Source organism: Simochromis diagramma, unplaced genomic scaffold (genome assembly GCF_900408965.1).
Source record: "Simochromis diagramma unplaced genomic scaffold, fSimDia1.1 OVJJ01000123.1, whole genome shotgun sequence".
Lineage (NCBI taxonomy): Eukaryota > Metazoa > Chordata > Actinopteri > Cichliformes > Cichlidae > Simochromis > Simochromis diagramma.
The window spans coordinates 3115234-3126913 of record NW_024386778.1 but is presented as its reverse complement, the minus strand read 5'-3'; positions in this window follow the sequence as shown (position 1 = coordinate 3126913).

Here is an 11680-nt window from a genome sequence, read left to right as displayed (position 1 = left end):
CTATTCTAGTTTGTAGTCCAAATGCAGTCCAGCGTTGTCGATACAATGTGAAACTATGTTATATTTGTGTGGATGATGAGAGTGCCAACTAAGCCTGATTAAGATTAGCTTCGCGATTTGTTTGTGCATTACGATGACTCATCATCGACCGGTGGTGTCCATATTTCTGTCATTGATGATTTAGTTTGACAGTAAGAAAATGTAAAGAATATTGGAAGCAATATAGTAGCATGTTGTCCTGTTTTGTGTTTTATGTCTGTTGTATGAACCTTTGAAATTACTAAGATTTTGAATGAATAGGTTTACATGTACTTTTTGTAAGTTATGAAAATGCTGCTATTTGATAAGTAAACTATACAAAATATTTTAGTTGAAAAGATGTCTGGTCTGTTGATTAGAAACATGCTCTAAAAGGCTGGAGCATAAAACGAGGTGTATAGAATACTATACAGTATTGGTAAGATAGCAAAAGTAATAATAGACTCCATAGTACAACCTGTGCCAAACTAGACCTCTGCAGCTTCTGAAATTGTAGATGTGCGATCAAATGTTAGATATCAATAACTTGTTTAGAAGTGCTGATCAAGTGCCAATCAAACACTGTCTTTTAAGTTAAGAAAAGATAATCAAATACATGACTTAAGAAAACAAAGGACAAAGAACTTTTTGTGCGTTGTTTTATCCCATAGGTACATAGAGTAAGAGTTAAAGATTGTGATTTTTATGGATCCATGTTGTTTTACACTCCATGCATCCCTTGTGTGTTTGTTTGACCTGTGGCTTAAGTACTGCTGTTTTCTCACAAATGTCTCTATAGGCCAGCATGGACTAAGCATAACATGTTATAAGCATTCATAACATAGCCATTAACAATCAAAAATGTGTTTGTGGAGTTAGGTGTTATCTTTTTGCACGTCTTCTATTGCATGGTATCAAAGTAAATTATGGAGGAAAAAAAAACGTACAAAAGTTTGCGAGGTGTCTCGCAAACGTTCAAAGACATAACGCTGCATGCAGTCAAATGTAAAGCACTTCAGTTTTACTCGCCTCATGTTTAGAAAACAAAAAAAAGAAAGTTGTTTTTTTTATTTTATGTTGTGAGTTGGGAGGGAGCTCATTATTGTCATGTTGGCCCGAAAAAACAAAACAAAAAAAAACCACACACACGAAAACACATCAGAGATCAAAATTCCTCGTCAGTCGTCTTTGAACGCATCGTTAGATTTTTAGGTACAGTGAGGAGTATTACAAATGTGAAACAAGCAAACGTGAAAATGTTACTCAGTGCATTGGCTCCTTGTGTTTATAGGATATCAGGCATTCGTTTCTTTTACAAACAGGTTGAACCTCACGTCCCATAATCTCTTTATGTCACAGCTTGAAAGCCCAGATCTAATCTATGAATGTAACCATTTCCTGTTTCTTTTATTTTACGTTCTGTCAAATGGTCTTTAATGTAAATTCAGGGCAGGAATGTCAAATACATGTAGAGAATATCTATGTCAATAACAGATTTCAGCTACAGTCAGGTAGGCCTAACATGGCCACAGTCATGAATCAGATATGTTTTAACACAACTTCCGATTCGCTGTCAACATTATCTTGTTTGTTTGGTGTTGCATAAATGCACTTTACTGATCAGTGGGTCATACTGGGTGTGAAATGAAGCAAACCAGTTTAGTCGATTTGATTTGGTTGCCATTCTTTGCTGTTGCTATGATGTGACTTTATTTATTCCCTGATCCTGTCGGGTCTCATGAATGATGGAAAGGGCTGGAGTCTCAGACGAAATCGAAAAGTAGCATCTGTTCCCTCACGCGAAGGCTTCTCCTTCACATTTCCTTCAGCAGAGGTCTGTGTCAATCACTGTGTGCATTGTTTGGCACTAGAATGTGAAACCACAAAGGATCTGTATGCCTTTTTATCCCTCTTTTGCTTTGAAATTCCAAAATTTGAAAGCGGTTTTAACGCATCCAGCACACTGGCATCGAAACACTGGACTGAAGGATGCAAGCTCAAGGTCCGGCTGACACAAAGGCCGGGTCTGAGAGACTTAATCGGCACCAGCAAACACGAAGATTGCCTCTGCCACCTCAACGTAATGAAAATCAGAGGAAACGTTCGAACGGTTAAGGTCTAGTTACGCGAGTGATGTTTCTGTCTCATTCTGTGTTGCAAATCCCCTGTTGTTGCATTGACTGCTTCCCATCCGAGCGCTATCCGAGCTGCGGTATCATTCCAAAAGCTGTGATGTTTGTTTTTGATTTTCAGTCCAAATGTATTCGGGACATCCATCCAGCCCCACGGAGCCCTTTCACAAAGAAGGCTAGGACTGGTTTTAAATGTTACAAACTGGCTAAGGCTGGTCGCTCCTCTCTTTAAACCTCTTCTACCTGAGTCTCACACTCTCAGCCAACACAATATCACAATTTGTTTCATTACACGGAGCACCTGCTACCATGTCCACCCTTTAAATGGTTTTTAGGTATTTCTGAGCCCTTTCGTCTGAGGAAAATACAGGATTCTTTGCCAACCACACATGAGGCCATTATTGTGTTTGACCCTCTGAACCTCCCATGAACTTTGTTGACCTTTTCCATCCTCGAGAACTCATATATGTGTTGGATATTTTACGCCACTTTAACTGTCAAACTCTGCCAGACTGTTCTTTCATTTCCAGTTATTTGGACTACTCTGCGGGGTTGACTGCTTGCTTAAGTGTAAAGCATGCCGTACCTTGCAAACATTTTCATGCCATTGTAAATTTTCTTTCTGGGGTTCGGTTTTAATGTTGTTTAACCTCTGTTCTTTACATCTCAGAAGAAAAAAAATGGACTGACAGCATAAGATCAAATATTCCAACCTAAGCAAAGTGATGTTTTGTTGATTGGGTTCTCTTTGATATTAGCGACGACAGTTCTGTCTTTCATCTGTGACGAGCGCGGAGAATCTGTGAAAGTCCACAGTGTTACCTACTTAAAGGGCTTTCTAGGACAGCATTTAAAGTCCTCTGAATATATTCAGAAAGGAAAATGCCTTCTTGTGCCATTTTAGAAAAAGTGCGAAAGCTTTTTATGGCAAATGTTTGTCAGCAAGAGTGCCAAATAATTCCATACTGAGCCAAAAGGCAGCCAGCCTACATTCTAAATGTGAGATCACTGGAATGGTTCCGTCCCATTTCCACTCCCCTTGAAAAACATCACCCTAATTGTACAATGTTTGAGCTCATGTACCATTATTGTTATGCTGCCAGTCTGTTTTCTGCTTTTGTTAAAGGAACATCTCAGAAGCAGTATATTTTCTAAATGATACACCGTTAATAAAAAGAAAACAGCTACTATGGTGAGGGAATGAGAGGATTTTAAAAGTGTCATTGATTTTATTATTTAGTTAATTTGAACATTATTCATTAATAGATTTAACGGTAATGACTATTTAATGTAACTGTAGTACTGTGTTTGTAAAAGAAAATTCAGTGAGTTGTGTTTTATGACTCGTGGACTACCAGTGAAGTCAGCATTTCAGTGTTAATAATTGAATTGTTTTTTAAAGATTATTTTTGCGACGGCAACAAAGAGTCATTATAAATGTTCATTTTAACATCACTTGTCTTCCGTTGCTTTTATTCTCCACCCCGTCCCTCTGCTCTGTCTCACTTGAGTGAAAGGTTGAGTGTTTACATAATTGCAACCAACACGTTCTATGAATAGATCGATTTCTGAAGAGCCGAATCTGAGCACGCACTAAACGTGAACAGCGAGTATGTTTACATAGACGCAGTGCTCACACGAGGAATCGGACTAGTTACGTGAGGGAAAGCGGCATCAATTTCACACCATGGATTTATCTAATAGCTGGGTTTATTTACTGAAGACAGAGTTTTAGACAGTCGATACTATATTTACATCATTATGTTGCTCGGCGTGTTGTGTTGCCTTGCATTGAGTGACTCTGATCAGACCTCACATACAAATATAAACATTTTATCTCATTTAGTTAAGCATTCAAGGGAAACATTGAAATGTTTGACTTTTCTGTGATCACAGTCAAAACGGGGGATTTTATAGGTGGAGGCCAGTCCACAGTTTTTACCCTGGTATTTTTCTTTTACCCTACTGGGTTGATTAAAATGGGTGAATTTATGCTACGATGACCTGATCAATAACTATACTCACTGACCTGTCAGGATGACACACTATACAAAAATAACTGCAGTGAAAACACTTTGGTAAGTGAATGTAAGCGTGACACAGTGTGAAGATAGACATCCTGCGCTAGTTTTACTAATTTTAATCAAAATGTGCTCAGTAATCACTGGTGAGGGAGGGCGGGTGCACTGTTAAAGTCCTCGATCCTGATGGTGCTTTCCTGAATAAGCTGTAATTTGAATATGGAATGTCCCCTCAACTTGGATTTTTCACTTGGAAAATTGGAGCAGCTCCTGCAACCGCAAGCTAACAATCCAAGATAGTGGCACTAAACATAAACTGTAGTAAAACTGTAAGCATTTTAATCTACTGCCACTGTTTTGTGTATTTGTGAGTCAGTAATTACGCTCTGACCAGGCTCTATCCATGAATGTAAGTGACTCTGACTTGGCAAATGATTTGTCGATCACAAACCGTTAGACAGTGAACATGCCACACATAACCCCACTTTTTAAAATGCAGCATGACCAATATTTACACAACAGACTTAAGCTTTTATTTAGCGTGACACAAAATGCACCCTGGGGCAATAAACCCATCAGGAACATTTTTATTAAGATCAGGTCAGAAAGTCATTTTCCCATAGACTTCTTTAGGACCAGAAATCTTTTTGTAATCAAAGTTTTTGCCATCTGGTGGCCTTCAGATAAAACGATGGATTCTGTAATGGCTTCATTTCTCAGAATCAGAATTTACACCAGTGTTTTATAATGTCTGTGGTTTTTATATTATCATTTGCCAAATAAAAAATCATTAGCAGCTACTAACTGTCTGGCTAGATAGTTAGTGGTGTTTGGTTTACAAAGTAGAACAGAGTACCTGGGCTAACAATGGTTCTCAGATATTTTATTTAGCTTGTTCACGTCATGCTATAGCTGGAAAAAGTTTAGCTTCTACACTTTATAATTTCTTATTGGACATTAACAAATTAAACAACAACAGGCTTGGTCTCACCTTGTGAATTTTCACTGAACTGGAGCTCCCCACCTTGTTTATGGTGTTGCTGCCTTTTTTAGAGGTACCATGTGGCAAACGCTAGCTTGCTGTTGATGCAGCCTTTCCAAGAAGGTGTGATTCTGTTTTGGTGAGTACAATGCTAGTATTTTATTAGCATGTAACCTAGGACTGTTTAGTATGTTTGTTTATCTGATGAACATGTACAGCTTTCTAAAAATGTTTGCTACTGTTGACTGATTACTCAGCATGTCAACCTCTTATTAAAATTTAACGACTTTGGCTTGATGAACTGGCATGAATGCCAAAATAAAATGCTAAATCTTAAAAATGCAGTCTTAAACTAATAAATGACATCATTGTCACTGCTACACTGCTCAACAAAATTAAATGAACACTTTAAAAACATATCAGATCTCAACGGGAAAGAAAATCATGTGGGGTATCTATATACTGACAAGGACCGTGTAATCTGTTAGGAAAGAAAAGACAAAAAAAAGAAAATGATCAACCTACAGAGCACTGAATTCCAAAATACTCAGAAAATCAAAGTGAACAAAAAATGATGTGGCAGTCTATTTTACTGAAATGTTATTGTAGTAACTGAAAATGGTATCAGTAGTTTGTATGGCCCCCAAGTGCTTTTAGGCATGCCTGACAACGTCCGGGCATGCTCATAATGAGACGACATCATTTCCTGGGGGATCTCATCCTAGACCTAGAGAAAAGGCATCACTGAGCTCATGGACATTCTAAGGTGCAACCTGGTGGTGTTGGATGGACAAAAACATAATGTCCCAGAGGTGTTCTATTGGATTTGGTTCAGGTGATTTTGGGGGCCAGTGTTTAATTTAATTTATTTAGGACAGTACATGTTAATGAACATAACTGTAAAAAAATTACATGAATGTAAACATACCAGATTATAGCCAAGGGCTAATTTCCATCTGTTGTCCTTAAACATAAAAAATAGACATAATAATTCATAAAAATTCATCATTCATTCATAATAAAAACTCCATCACCAAACTTACACATACACACCATTCTGTTCCCAAATAAAACATTAAAACTATACAACTTATACATGATCACACACTTGATTTGTGTGATTTGTTATCAATTACTTCATCCTCTAGGAAGAGGAAGTCAGGTCCTCATTGCACAAAGCAAATACCATTCCTGCTAAAGGTTAAGGACCTTCTAAGGCCTTGTCCAGCTCTCCGACAGTAACTGGCTGTTTCCTGGAATCTCTTCCATGCTAGGGGCAATGATATGCCATCATGGAGGAGTTGGACAACCTGTGTAACCTCTGTAGAATCCAGGTATTGCCTCATGCTAGTAAAAGCACAAAGTTATACCAAGACTGGCTCAATAGTGGACTGGCCTTATCAAACTAGTGACAAAGCAGTCAAAAAAAGATGAGGAAGGAAAACATTGTCAGTGGCCTCCACTTGTAAAACCATGATTATTTTTAGGGTTGTCTCATTGTTTCCCTCTTGTGCACCTGTTGCTAATTTAATTAACACCAAAGCAGCTGAAACTGATTAACTCTGCTACTTAACTAGCCGGATCATAATCTCAGAAGTTAAATTGACTTGATGCTATACTCTGATTAACAAGTGCTCCTTTTATTTATTTTTTGAGCACGGTATAATGTTTATGTTTACGCCTTACTATTTTTAACTAAAGTAATCTATTATTAGTCAAACGATCATGTAGGGTACTGTGCAAAAGTCCTGATCTAGCCCTTGCTTCTTTATTTTTTATTAGGAAAATGGAAAATAGGTGCAACAATACTGTACATGGAAATACAGTATATAAGGTGCTAACTGAGTTTATACAATTACAAGTGCTTTAAAAGCGTGGCGGTCCAGGCTCTGTGGAGATCATGTTTGTGTTCCATTCTGTGTTCACCTGTCTACGTATACTTTTACTATATTGGTGTGTTTGGAATTGTCAAGTGCTTTCCAGATGATGTTGCATCATAATCACACCAACTTTGACAAGCTTCCCAACAGCACTGGTTTAAATGCAGCCCCAAACCACGATAAGCTCCACTGTGTTTTACAGATAGCCACTCACTGTTGCGCCTCTCTCCTCCTGAACTCCTCCATACGTATTGAGAATTTGAACCAGAGGGTTAAGATTTTGATTCATCACTCCATTTTAACTGTTGCCACTAATTTACTGTCTAGTTCTATCGTCTTTATTAAAAATGCCTTCTTGGTAGCCACCCTTCCACTCTAGTGGTGAGGCTTCAGTAAACTGAAAGACCAGCTTAAGGACATGACTGTCAGATACTGTCCTTCTGCTATAGATAGTTTTTTTTTTTTTTAGGCTTGCCACTTCTTCTTTTTCCCTCTACCCTCCCAGTTTCTTAAGTTATTTAAAAACACATTAGACACATTTTTCAGCTAGTTATCTCAGTTATGTGAGTTAGCTTCATGCTTGAATAATTCATAGGCCAGTGTTAAGTTTTTTTTCTTTTCTTTTTTAACAAACAAACAACCAAAAAACATTCCTCTGAAAATGGTCTGGTATAAAAACTCAGCTCAAAATGAGTGAAAGAGCAGCCAGTGTCCAAAGGAAACTTTGAAAGTTTGAAAGACCTTTAAAAAGCCCAGAGAACTATTTTAAGTCTGGAAGCAAAATATAAAGAAACAAGGGATGGCTCCATACTTTTGCACAGCACTGCAGCTACTTGCATTATATGTTCTTCAGTTATTTTCAGGAATTCCAAACGCCATAAGTAAATAATAAGCAATCTTCAAGCATGCCTTTTCATCAGCTATTGAAAGTCATTCACCTCACATCAGTTTGTGCAGCGATAGGTTAAAAATGCACTCGTAAGTAATTCATTTTCCTAAAACTGGTAAGATTGTATATCTGTCATATCAACCAATAGTCATATAAATCCAGTCCTGCTTAAAATGTGCATTTTATCTCTTTTCTCATGTGATAAAAATGATAAATGTTTATTGCTAATTTGATTTAGATGCCTTTGGGAAATCTTCCTGAATGCTTGTGGAATTCTGTGAAAAAGAAACGACAGCAGATGGGCTCTCCTCGTGAAAAGCTCTCGTGGAGCTTACATAAGAATTATCAGACTTACTGACTTGCGAATATGGCCTGACAGTTACGCATGAATAAGTCAGGTGAAATGCTAAACATCATGAGGTCACTTGTATTTTGGGAAATTACATGTTGCCACTTTGAACTGATGAACTCATCTGTCCAATCCCCCTGTAGTTATCATAGTGCCACGTATAGCACGTACCCCAAAAGCTTAAAATATTTCATGTGGTATTTCTTGGAGAACGAAATCATTTCAAGTCCTTATAACCTTACCTTCTGCTGTCTGCCTTACCTGCTTTCTGTTAAGCCCTATAGAATAAACCATCTTTCAAATCCTGTAAATTTAAGAAATGGCAAATCTGATATTGCACACGGTGCAGTGATGGAGTGAAATCATAATTCTGCACATCTTAACCCATTTAATTTTTCATTTCTACCTTGAATTGAGGTGTAAAACCCTGCAGCACTATAGGTTTAAGGCACATTTGATTCCTGCTGTAAGAGAAGGTAGCAATGGGCTTGAATGATAAAATTGCGTTGTCAAGGTAACAGGTTGTTCTGAAGACTGCAAATATGTCGTACTGGGGATGCTCCCATACAATATTTCATCCTGCAGCCTGTGTAGCACTGAACTACACAAGCTATGCGTTTCCCTCCCTCAGAGTCAAGCAGGTTAACTGCAGATGTAATATGCCTCGCATTCATAATTCAGAGACATTTAATAGTCAGTTTATCTTCATCAATATTATTGAGATTAGTCACTGCAAATCCCATTTGCAAAACCAAATTGTAACTGTCAGAAACCTTGAGGTGGCACAATGATTTCTTTCAAATGATGAATGAGAGAAAAAGGTGGAAACTGTGCAGAGATACACTCAGCACCCTATAACATGGCTCCTGAAGTAACCATGGATACCTCTATTTCATGGATGGAGTAATTTTAGCTGGAGTGGGATCTGAAGGATACATAACACTGTTCCTGCACTAAATATCAGATATTATCACATCGTAAATAGAAAGTTAAAGAGCATATATGCTGAAGGTCACGCAATCAGAAAGTCCTGGAAATGTGTATGCTTTGTACTCTTGCATACTCCATAGAAAACTACTGACATATGGGATATGTTGTTTGCGGCATTAAAAGTATATTCACAATATGCAGGCAGGTGTTACTGATGCAATATGTGACGGCACTCTATTTATTTTATTGAACTATAGTAAACAGCAGGTGTCATAGCCAAGCTTACAGATGATATTCCAGCAAGAGAAAAAATTACAGAGTTGATTTCAGGAAGAAAAAAATAATAATAATGACATCATCGATACTAACAAATCATTTTTGTACTACATGAGTTTGTGAGGAACACAAACAGGAGGGATATTGTATGTTACTGCTGATAGCAGCAGTTATTAACACTTCTGAAACACTTTTTCATGGACACGTTGCTGTTTCTTTGTGCTGTGGGAATAGACGATAGAGCTGAGACAAAGTAGCTGCAGAGAACGTGAGTGAACTGTCTCCACTGTCAAGGCAACCATGATAGCGCTGGGCATGAGGGATTAAGAGGAGATGCAGCCATGATAAAAACACAGCAGCTCAGAGACAAACTCGGTTTCTTGAAGTAAAGACGCAGTGTCAACATGTCATGGAGCTATAACACTTATCTAGGATAAATGCATGAAAAATACATTAAAATGTTTTCTTTGTCCATAGTTCTTTCATTTAACAATGAAGGAAACATAAAATGTGACGATTACAAAGAAGTATTAAGTCAGGAAGTAAAGAAGTAGCGTTAGCATTGTACCAGGAAAGCTGGTTGTTTTTTCTTATTTCATTTCAAGAAATCCATCACAAACCTTGTAGCTATAAAAAGGTAATTATGCCTCAAAGCTCTATATTTTATACAAAGCTTTACCAGCCTAGTTGATAAGTAGCAATGCAAACTGAGAGATAAACAATAGTGAAAGAAAACTGTGATCTCAGCCATGAAAAAGTGTCCATATTTAGATGATTAATGGCTGAGCTACATTTGGGTAAATGGCTCATACCTGGATGCAAAAATACAGTTGTGTGTTCGTTGTCATTCACCTCATTCAAATGCTCTTTGACTCCACTTAGTGGTTTTATTCTGCATTTACAGGCACACACACACACACACACACTGTCATATTAGTCCTCACACAAAAAGGCTCTACAGTCATAACGTGACGGGTTGCTACTTTGCAGGTGGTAGATAAACATAAACTGGTATCCCATGTGGAGCTAATTGAACCTAAGGAGGATGCAGCTTGGCCTGTGTACAGCCGTGACAGGAAACGCCTAATTAAAGCCAGTGATGATCTTTGATCTTTGTACCCTTATTCAAATTATTTATGTTTAACCTTTCCATAAGTAATTTATATAAGTACCAGGTGTATTTTGCTTCATGGTCAGCATCTCCAGGCCAGTGGAGGAATAGTAGCTTCTAACTTGGCAGCTGTAGCTATGATTGCTTGCAGAAATTATACATAGTTGTTCCCAGACAACAACAAAAAAAATGGTATAATTTATTACGAGTAAAGAGTAATCACTGCTTATACAATCCAATTATCAGAGAATAGGATTTTGTTAGAATAAACGAAGACACAATTTTCTCTCCACTATCATTAAGCTCTGTTTAATGATTCAATGTGGTGTGCTGCCATTTTCAAACACGCCTGAAGTCCATTGGCAAATCTTCAGAGGAATTGTTAAAAGCTTTAAACAGTGCTCCAGTTCCTCTTCGAAACTGTCATAAATTTCTATAAAATCATTTATTTATACATATAACAAAGTGAAGTGAAAGGATTTATGGCAAGGAATATCTGTCCTTCTATCCATCTATACACCATTAAGTGCACTGCAGAGCTTAATCATTAAACATTGCTTATTAATTCTTTGTCTATTAAATGACCAAATGTGAATGCTTAAAGATGCACCAACATGAATCTTATGAATACAGAATAGGATAATGTAACCTAAGCAATAACAGTCTGAGTAGTTTTTAAGCCCAACAGTTAACTGTACATGACCATGAAGGCCTGTTCATGTTCATGGACAGATTCGAATGTTGATTCGCCACAAAACAAAAGGCACAGGAGAGAAATAGCACACCATGAATAACAGGAAATAATAGATGACAACAGAAGCCTTTGATTGGCTTAATACCTTTAGTTCTGACAAATATCATTACCTAGACTTGTCGTACATATACTAAAGAATATCAGTTTGTTGTTATCTGGTGGTATAAGTCACTATAGCAATTGACATCCACAATTAATTGACTAACAATTAGTTTGCCCAAGAAATACTACATTTAGTTAATTATTACAAAATATTATAATGGTTAATAATATAGATAGAATTAAATGCTAATAGATTATAATATAATGGGTAAGGCTACATCTTGTGAAACTAAAAA